Here is a 9,612-nt window from a genome sequence, read left to right on the forward strand (position 1 = left end):
AGCCCACGGGTTCAGTCGGGTGTACCCGTCGGTCTCGTTTGTGTAGTCGGCGTCCTGTTGCCCGTCGCCGTCCTCTTTGGGATACATGGGCATGTCCCCGAGACACCAGTTGAACACGCAGTGGGTCAGGAACTTTGCCCCCGGGTTGGTGAGCATCTTATCCGCTGCGTTAGCGATCATGACCCTGGACGCCGAATAGCAAGTCGAGCTGCGCTGATACGGGTGATTGACGCGCTTGCCCGGAAAGCACACCGACTTTATGAACTCGGCCGAATCGTTTGCACGCCACTCGTGCTGGTTCTTCCCCTTCTTGGACCCGCACTTGAGCTCCCCTCCGAACATGGTCTTTTTGCAGCACTGCGTCACGTTGAGCTGCAGGGGATACTTGGCCAGGCACGCTCGAGCGGGCTCGCATTTGAAAAAGTCAGGCGCCGAGCTCACGGGTTTCATGCTGAGCCCCGTCCTGGCCTGGAGCCTGGTCTTTACGATCTCCACAAAAGTGGCCTTGGGATCCAGGGAGCCTGGGGCGATGCGCCTGAGAGCGTCCTCGCTGAACGTCTTGCTCTTGGCGGTCTTGATCAGGTTGCTCCAGGGGAACATCCCGAGGCCCATCTTGATGGCGATCCCCTGGCAGGCCAAGGCCACGTATCTGCTCCTGAGCGTGCCCTCGCGTCGGCTGAACATGTGATTCAGGCAGTACTCTCCATGGTGCAGCGAGAGCCTCACGAAGCCCAGGTTCGCCCTCTGCTCACCCGGAGCTTCGCCGGCCACGCGCAGCACCAGGAGACAGGCCTTCTCCTCGCGCCCGCTCTCCTGGTCGGTCAGGGTCAGGGTCCTCCTGCGCACGACCACGCAGGGCACGAATCCGGAATGAGGAGTATCGGTCGGCTCGGAGTCCTTGGGACACATGACAGAGTCTCCCTGTTCCAGCTCGTGCCACGCGCAGGCCTCCGACGGACGATCCTTGTACACACGCAGACACTGGCCCTTGATGGCGTGCGCCACGAAGGAGTTGGTGCACTCTCGGTCCACCGCCGTGTGCGTGCTCTTACACGCGGCTATGCCTCTGATCTTCACCGAGGGAGCTCCCACAGGCGGGCCGCTCTCCCGGACGCCCGACACGTGGGTCAGGGACATGTAGGTCTTCTTCGCCAGGTGACAGTACACGGAGCAGCTGTTTTCGTACTCGAGCTTCACCCTGCGCCCCGAGAGGAATTCGGCCGTCACCGGGATTCCGCCTCTGTACGGGGCGAACCACTCGCTGTACCCGTCCGCGGTCTTGCCTCGTTTCTCCAGGGGTACCTTGTTGCCCTCGTCCGAAATCACGTACATCCTGGACATCACGTCGTCCATCAGCCTCCGGTGCACGTACTGCAGGAAACCGGGAACCTCAGCCTCACATCGTTTCACCTTGCTCCTGATGTACTCGCGGGCGTTCCCCCCGAACCTCCGGAGCGTGTCCTCGCACTCCTCGTCCCCGCAGACCCGCTCCAGATCTAACTCGCTCCTGCACTCTATCCAGTCGTCCACCTCACGAGGCACCTGGAAGGACTTTAGTCTCGCGCGCTGCTGCTCCGCTCGGCTCCTCTGCCACATCGGGAACTCGGAGTCGCGGTTGTCCCGTTTCCGCCCGACGTCGGCGGGCAGCTCGGTTCCTCTGATATTGGGTATCTCCCCGACGGCCACCATGACGCTGTCGGTGTCTCCGTACATGACCGGACAGTTGCCGTCGAAGAACGAGGACACGCACTGGTTCACCACCTCCAGCTGCCTCCTGCCGTGCCCCGAGATCATGGGCCCGCACGGGAACGGGGCCGTGCCGTAGAACGAGTTGGCCATGATCTTGCACTCGCCCTCCTGCAGTTTGTAATGGCTCCTGAGCGACGGCTCCAGGCCCTCTTGCTTCAGCTTAGTCTTGTACAGCGCCCTGTGCTCCAGGTAGTGCTGCACGGAGGACGAGACCACCCCCTTGACACGCTCGAACCGTCCCGTGTCGGGGTTGTGGCGCATCACCACGCTGGCTATGGCGAAGCCCTCTCTGCTCCAGTCGTACACCAAGCACCCGCTCAGGTCGCTGCCGTACTTTTCCTTGATTTCCGAGGACACGGTGGTCTCGGGCGATATGTTGAGCAGACACATGATCGAGGGGTACATGCTGGCAAAGTCAAACGACATCTCCATGCCCATGCCCGGACCCGCGTAGTGCAGGCCGGTGAGGGGCTCGCACACGGACCCGCCCTGCCACGCTGACGCCGACAGGTTAAGCGAGCCCGGTTCCAGGGCTATACGATCCCTCTGGCCCAGCGCGGCGGTAGCCGGTCCGCCCTGGGCGTACAGGTTGTCGAGTCTGTACTTTAGCTGCGGCAGCTGCACCGAGTGGATGCTCTGCACAAAGCCGTTGAAGCAGTCGCCTCTGCCGTGGACCAGGATGTCCACGTTCAGGGTCACCTTGCACCTATTGAACAGGGACAGGGGAGGGTTCGTGGCCCGCGCCAGCCTGGCGCACAACTGCGAGTCCACCAGGTTGTACACGAGCACCTGGCCCGCGCTCTCTCCTCCCATACTCATCATCTCGTCCATCGTCCCGTAGGACACGCTCGACACCTTTCTGAGTTTGCGCTCGGACTTGAGCACGCCTGCCTTGGGGCCGGACTTTCTGTCAGCTCGCCAGGCGTTCACTATGTAGGGCGCCACGTCGTCCAGACGCATGGAGCCGCACTCGAACTTTACGTTCCTCAGGCAGCTCGTCAGGTACAGGTCCACCACGGTGCACCCGTGCGCGGCCACCTTGAACTGACTCAGTTTGCCCTTGCCTTTGTTGAACGCCGACACGATATCCCTGGCCTTGGCGAGGGGATCCGGCGCGTTGTTTGTCGCCGCCAGGAGCTCCTTTATCATGGTCTTGTAGAGTTTCAGAAAGCTCGTATTTTCAAACTGGAACACGTCGCTCAGGTCCTGCCGGCTCACGGGACAAAACAATTTGGTCCATCTGGTCAAGAGATCTCTGGCCCTGGTGCCCGGAACCGCGCTGTTTGCTACCTGCCGCTTCTCCAGAGACGCGTAGAATTGGTACCTCTGAATCAACACACGGATGTCGAACCCCGCGTTGTACACGTACAGCATTTCCACACCGTAATCAGAGAGTTCTCGCTCCAGCTCTTCCAGCAGGGCGAACTCGCTCTCTCTGGCCACCAGACGTATCGTGTCGGCCGAGGCTATCCCCACGCTCCGGGCCAGCGCCTGAGACACCAAGGGCGCGGGGTTCCCGGGCAGGATCTTGCCCTTGTTGTAGATCACAATCAGGCGCTTCCTCGAAGCGCCCCGCTCCGGCTCGCCCTTGGGCAGGTGTCCTCCGCACAGAACCAGGGACACGCTCTGTATCTCGTGCTGCCTGCCGGGCATGTCGTCCGGGCACTTGGGTATGTCCGGGGCCTGGGAGTCCCCTCGCGCAGCCAGCTCTTTCAGGGACTCGGTCAGGGTCTGGGCGCACGTCGTCAGATTCTCCACGGTGCCCTCGGTGCAGAAGGGAAACTGGTCCCTGAACCACTCGGCGCCGCACCTGTCGTCACGGCGCATGTCGTCGTACACCGTCTCGATGTCCAGGCACGCCTCTCTGTAGAGACGAGGCGCGATCTCTTCGCTCCTCTTGCACGTGGCCTCGCACAGCGCCCTGTCGTAGATCAGTTGACCCGGGGACGCCGAGGGGGGCGCGTTCCGGGTCACGCTGGATTCTCGGCCCGGGGCTCCCCTGACAAACCTGGCGGGAACCCCGTAGGTCCGCCCGTACATCACGTTGCACGTTAGCGCGGGCGTGTTGCCCCCTCTGCCCAGGTAATAACCCGTCCTCTCGTTGAACTCCCCGAACGTCAAGGCCCCGGCCACCTGCTTGGTGAATTTCTCGGCCGAGGCGCGAGACAGGGCGATCAGGGCCGCGGGCACGCTCCTCATTATGTCCATGTTATACACGTCGCAGATCACCGGAGACACGAGAGCGTCGCTCCACTGCTTCTGCATCAGCGCCCGTATCTTGTGTCCGTGGACGCCTCCCAACACCAGATCGCGATCCAGGACAGCGTTACAGATCCCAGGAGCCAGCGGATCGAGCTCGGGTTTCGCCTTCTTAGCCGAGGATACGTCCTGATGGGTCGAAGCCCCGTGCGAGATCTTGCGTTTCAGGCTCCCGGGCTCGCGGGCGCTCGACTCGTCCGAAGCGTAGAGGCGGGGTCCGGCGCCGTTACACGAGGGCGCGCTCGAGTCGAGGAGCGCCAGGTCGTACGCCACCACGCAAGGTAGGTTATCTACTCTGAACTCTACCGTAGACATGGGTTCGTACTCCCCGGTACGCTCCAGTACCAGAGCTCTGCATCTCAGGGCGTGCCGGTCTTGCTCGTAGAACACGGATTTCACCAGACACAACACCAGGTCCTCGCCCAGTTCCAGAGCTCGCGCGGCCGAGGTCTCTCTCGGGTAGAGGCCGGGAAACAGCTTAGACGCGGGGATGGGGTTCTCCATGGTTTGATTTGTTTTTGGTTTTGTTACACATTCAAGTGGTGTTGCAGTCGCCCCTTCAGTAAGGCTTTAAGACCTTTCTGAACACATGTGGGAGTGGTCTCCTTTATCGCCGCATAAAAGCAGGACGATCTGCTGCCGTACTTCACACGTTATCATCGCCTCCCAGTGCCCTTGTTTTAGTATCGTTTGCGGCGATCCGATTAGTTATCCGCTCTACGTTCTCCCGTTTGTCTAGAACTACCATGGCGCTGATCGACGTACACTCGCTGCTCACGTTCACGATCACGCTCACGCTCGCGGTGCTCTGCCAGGGGATACCCATGACACCTCAGCCCTCGCAACTCGATCGGGTCGATATCGCGACCCCGTCGTACGGACCTCCGATCGGGAACTCGACCATGGAATCCCCCAGGATCGACGGGACGCCAGCGCCCGGGAACGCTACCGGACGGGAACTAGGAGAGTGCGAGGCGCTCCTCGTCTGTCCCGAGGCACCCGAGGGCTCCTCGGTCCGCGCCACGTGCTGGTACAGGAGAGTGGGAGGCTCTCGCGTCGGGGTGTTCAGGAAGACGCACGGTGTGAACGCCACTACCATGTTCTACCTTTCGTTGTACGACGACGAGCACGTCACTCACTATCAGGTGGACAACACCACCACGATCAAGGTGCGCTTCACCTCTCCCAACAGGACCCTGGAGCTGTACGAGTGCTTGCAGTCCGCCAACGTGAGTCACGTTAACATCGTCACGATGTTCCTGGTCGACGAGCACTGCATCGTGTCCGTGATCGATCCTCCCGCTCCGTCCGATACTAAGCCCGGCAGCGATTGGTCCAACTGGTTCGGTTGGCCTCGCAGCGACTCCTCTCCAGCCGTCGGGTTCCGGTCCCAGGCGATGGCGCGGTTGTCGGTGCTTATCTGTGTTTTTTCTTCATACTTTATGTAAAAAGACCCCACCCTGACTGATTTTTCTGTCACGTTTTATGCAAAAAGGCCCACCCTCGCCGCTAGCTTTCCTATATATCTATTCGCGCACACATTATCCCCTCGATATACTAACCTGGCGTGCGCGCACGGAACCGTACATATTACTATTCCGATCGCAATACACATCCGTTTCCCCTGCGGATAAACAGACCGACCGCAGACGCCATGGCCTCTAGAAGGACAAACGTGAAGGCTTCCGTAGTCCCCAGGGCGAAGCCCGTGATCCTGACCTCGGAAGAGTACATCAGATTGTCTCGGGCCGAGGATCTGCAGCACGCCGAGGAACACAGGCGACGCGGGTATTGCGAGCCCGGGGACGAGTGCTACTCGTACTCTGAGGACGAGGACAGGGAGACGGAGAGGGGCTACGGAGAGCGAGCCCGCCCCGGGCGGGCCCGGGGCCTCGAGTGTCAGGACGCGTGCGACTATCCTTCCTGCTCGCCCGTTCTGATCCGTGGCCGAAAGCCCACGATACGAGCCAAAGCCCAGGTGGGGGACGATTCCCCGCCTCCTCCCATATCCTCCTCTCGTCGCGCGCCCCGCGTCGCGCCTCAGAAGAACGTCAAGAAGAAGCTGGACAATAATGTCCTCAACCGGATGATCCCCGATCACAATCGCTACGTCAGACGCTCGGCCCTGTCTGAGGCCATGGCCGATAAGCTGCTGGCCAACGTCACCCCCAAGGACCTCAATGAGCTCATCAGGCATCACATGCCCCGGGATCAGGAGGGCATCGCCTCCCTGGTCCACGTCATGGGCAGCGTCGCCGCTGCCAAGGAGAACAAGGTGCTGGGAGGCAACAACAAGGTTCAGAGGATCACGCAGGACGCCATGTCTCTGCTGCCCATCCGGGAGAACAACGTGGCCTACATGTCTCACAGTATGTTTGTCACTACCGTGGGGGCCGTGGTGGCTCGCGTCCTGGAGCAGTTTACCAGAGAGGAGCCCGAACCCGCCTGGAAAGAGGGAGATTCCATCGCCTCTTACATCCCGGATAACAACGCCCTGGACCTGCTGGCCAGTAGCGCGTATGTGCGCAACATCGTGGGACACGACCTATCCAAGATGGGAGACGTAGAATCCGTCACGTACGCAGGCATCATGGGGGTGTACACCGCTGCCAGAAAAGAGTTGGAGGAGGACGAGGAGGAGGTGGACGTCGATGTCGTCGCGGGGCGCCTCACATCGGCCATGGCCGACATCGGGTTCAGACATCACTACGCCACCAACCCTCACCACCCCGAGCACTTTGGAGGCGAGCGTATGCCCGACGTCATGGTGGTCGAGGCGGTGGTGGACGGGCTGGCCTGCATCTTCGAGAGGCTGAAGCCCGTCAAGGTCGCCGACTGGGTGAGATACTTCAGGTCCGAGCGTTTCAAGGACAAGCACAACAAGGTCCTCTGCGAGAAGATCCTGGAGGCCATGGTGGCGCACATCACCCGGGCGGACTTTGCCAACCTGGTGGTTCTGAGGACCGCCGTGCTGACGCTGTTTGGAGAGTCCTGCGCCTGGGGGAGGATCGTCATGCCCGGAGACGGCTCGTACGGAGCCAAGCTCATGGAGCATTGCTGGGACGCCAAGAAGAGGGCCCCTGCCTACCTGAAGCAGGATAACTACGCCGTGACCGATCTCGTCAGGCATTTCGCCAAAGCGCTTTAGAATCGCAGACAATGTGTTGTTTCTCTTGACATGTATTGTACTTGCTTTGTGTCATTGTCATCGTAGAGCATCGTATTACTCGCGTGTATTCAGGCGAGTTTATAATGTGGTTTAGCGTAGCCATTTCCCGAACGTACCTAAAGCTCGTGTATCGTGTATGTATAGGCTCATTTATCTAGCCTGCATCTGTCACTGTAACAATGTAATTCATGCAATTCACGCTGTTGTCAAACACAATAAAATCAGGTCTTTACCGAAATGAACGTATCGTCTCGGGTTCCATTTTTATATTAGCAATGTGCTGCGCGACGGCGCAACGATGAAACTGGTGGCCGGAATAACACCAGACACGTACACAAACACGTACACGTACATAAACACATACACAGACACGTACACAGACACAGGGCTGTTGGTTTCTGAATATAAATCTTTATTGTAGATTTTATATAGGATATTTCCACATACAATCCAAAGACACGTAGTAGTTTTACATTGATCATAGTTGTGTATTGTAATTCCCAGAGAGATAATAACATAAAGAATAGCACCACAATCACGTGGTCTGCTTGAGATTCACGTAGGCGGAGCGGCACTCTGCTCGGCTCGCGGCACGACGCTCCGCCGTACGAGGCTGTCCGTGCGACCTTCTACATGCACCACATTGCCAGAGTCGCCCCGACTCCTGCCACTCCCACCACGGCCAGCAGGGCGTTCCTCATCGATGCTCGCTCTGCGTCCTCGTCCCGGTAGGACCGGAAGAACTCTGTAAACCCGTCCTGCGGAAACACATAGGAAAGAGACGGAGGTCAGCGGCGTACCCAAACTACGTGCGCCGGGGTAACGTAGATACACGTGACACTCGTATCCCAGACTCACCCACGAGCCGTTGTCGACGATCCAGTCTCTCTTCTCCCTGAGCAGGAACGTAGACGTCTCCAGGGCCACGGCAGCGACGCATCCGTCCCTGCCCTCGAGCTTGCGGGCCCTCGCCACGGCGGCTCCGAACGCCAGCAGCGCCGCGATACGACCCCAGTTGGTGACTCCGTCCGCAAACATGGCGGCCGACACGGCTCCGACGAAGCTCATGTCGTCGGAGCCGTGGCGATCTATATGCAATCCGGCTAACATTCCGGCTACCATTTCCGGCATCAGGTGCTTTTTCAGGATTCCGATCACGACTCTCTTCATCGTGTCCAGCGTCTCGTCGCAGCTCCCGGGCCGGATCGAATCTACCCCCGCGTGTTCTTCGAAAAGACGCAGCACGAGCCGCTCCGTGCCCGAGGCCCCATCGCGATCTCCCTGGACGGCGATAGCGTTCATGACTCGTGTTAGGTTACCCGGCTCGAGCTCGTTTAGGTTTTACAGCTAGACCCGGACCTTTATAGCTACGCCGCCGTAAGTACGATTCGACCAGGCGTAGGTCAGCCCTCGAAGCGGACACTCGATAAACCCGTACGCGGTCGGTCGCCTTGTGCGATCGTTATAGTAATGTCTGCTCGCGCGTGCGTATGACATACATACGATATCATACGTGTATCGTCATACGACATACGACCCAGCAGCTGATGTGTTAAACCTAAGCGGATGTGTCGACCCCACGTCGAATACATCAACAACCCACGTGGATGTATCGATACCACGCGACCAGACAGGCAGAACCCTACCTAACCGCTCCTCCTTCATTACCAGACAGTGACTAATCTGGAGAGCTGCCAGCTGATGACAGCCCGACCACAACTTCCCTACGGAAATACCCAGGAGAGCAGTCGGCCAATGGCAGCCCCGAACTTAACAGCTCCTCCTTCATTACCAGACAGTGACTAATCTGGAGAGCTGCCAGCTGATGACAGCCCGACCACAACTTCCCTACGGAAATACCCAGGAGAGCAGTCAGCCAATGGCAGAACCCTAATTAACAGCTCCGCCCTCAACTATGACCACGACTTCCCTACGGAAATACCCAGACTAGGAATATACACAGGATATCGCGTCGCGGCGCCCCCTGAGATACTTCACGCGACCCGGTCGACCTCGTAGAGCCCAGCACGATCGTACGCGCGAACGGGACGCCTCGTAGAGCCCGATCAGGATAGGAACACACGACACGGGAACACGCTCAGATAACACGGAACGGCCACGCTCTGGGAACGGAAAAAATACACGCGAGAGGTCCCCCGGACGCCGCGCACGATGATGCAGACCCCCGAGACCCCACGCTCGAGCGCCAGGACGCGCCTCACAGGAACCAGCCGTCGCGTGGGCAAGGCAGGACCCGCGAACGAACACGCACACAAAACACCGGGCACAGAAACGAACATCCGTTCGGCAGAAACACCGCCGCTGGACAGAGACGGTATAGCCTGCATAAATAAGGACACGCCCTTCCTCCTTCCCCGGTCGGGCCCCGCGCGCGCGTGCCGGGGTGGGTTTCCTTCCCCGGTCGGGCCCCGCGC

The sequence above is a fragment of the Notolepis coatsorum genome, assembly GCF_963971535.1.
Source record: "Notolepis coatsorum genome assembly, contig: SCAFFOLD_587, whole genome shotgun sequence".
In the NCBI taxonomy this organism is placed as follows: domain Eukaryota; kingdom Metazoa; phylum Chordata; class Actinopteri; order Aulopiformes; family Paralepididae; genus Notolepis; species Notolepis coatsorum.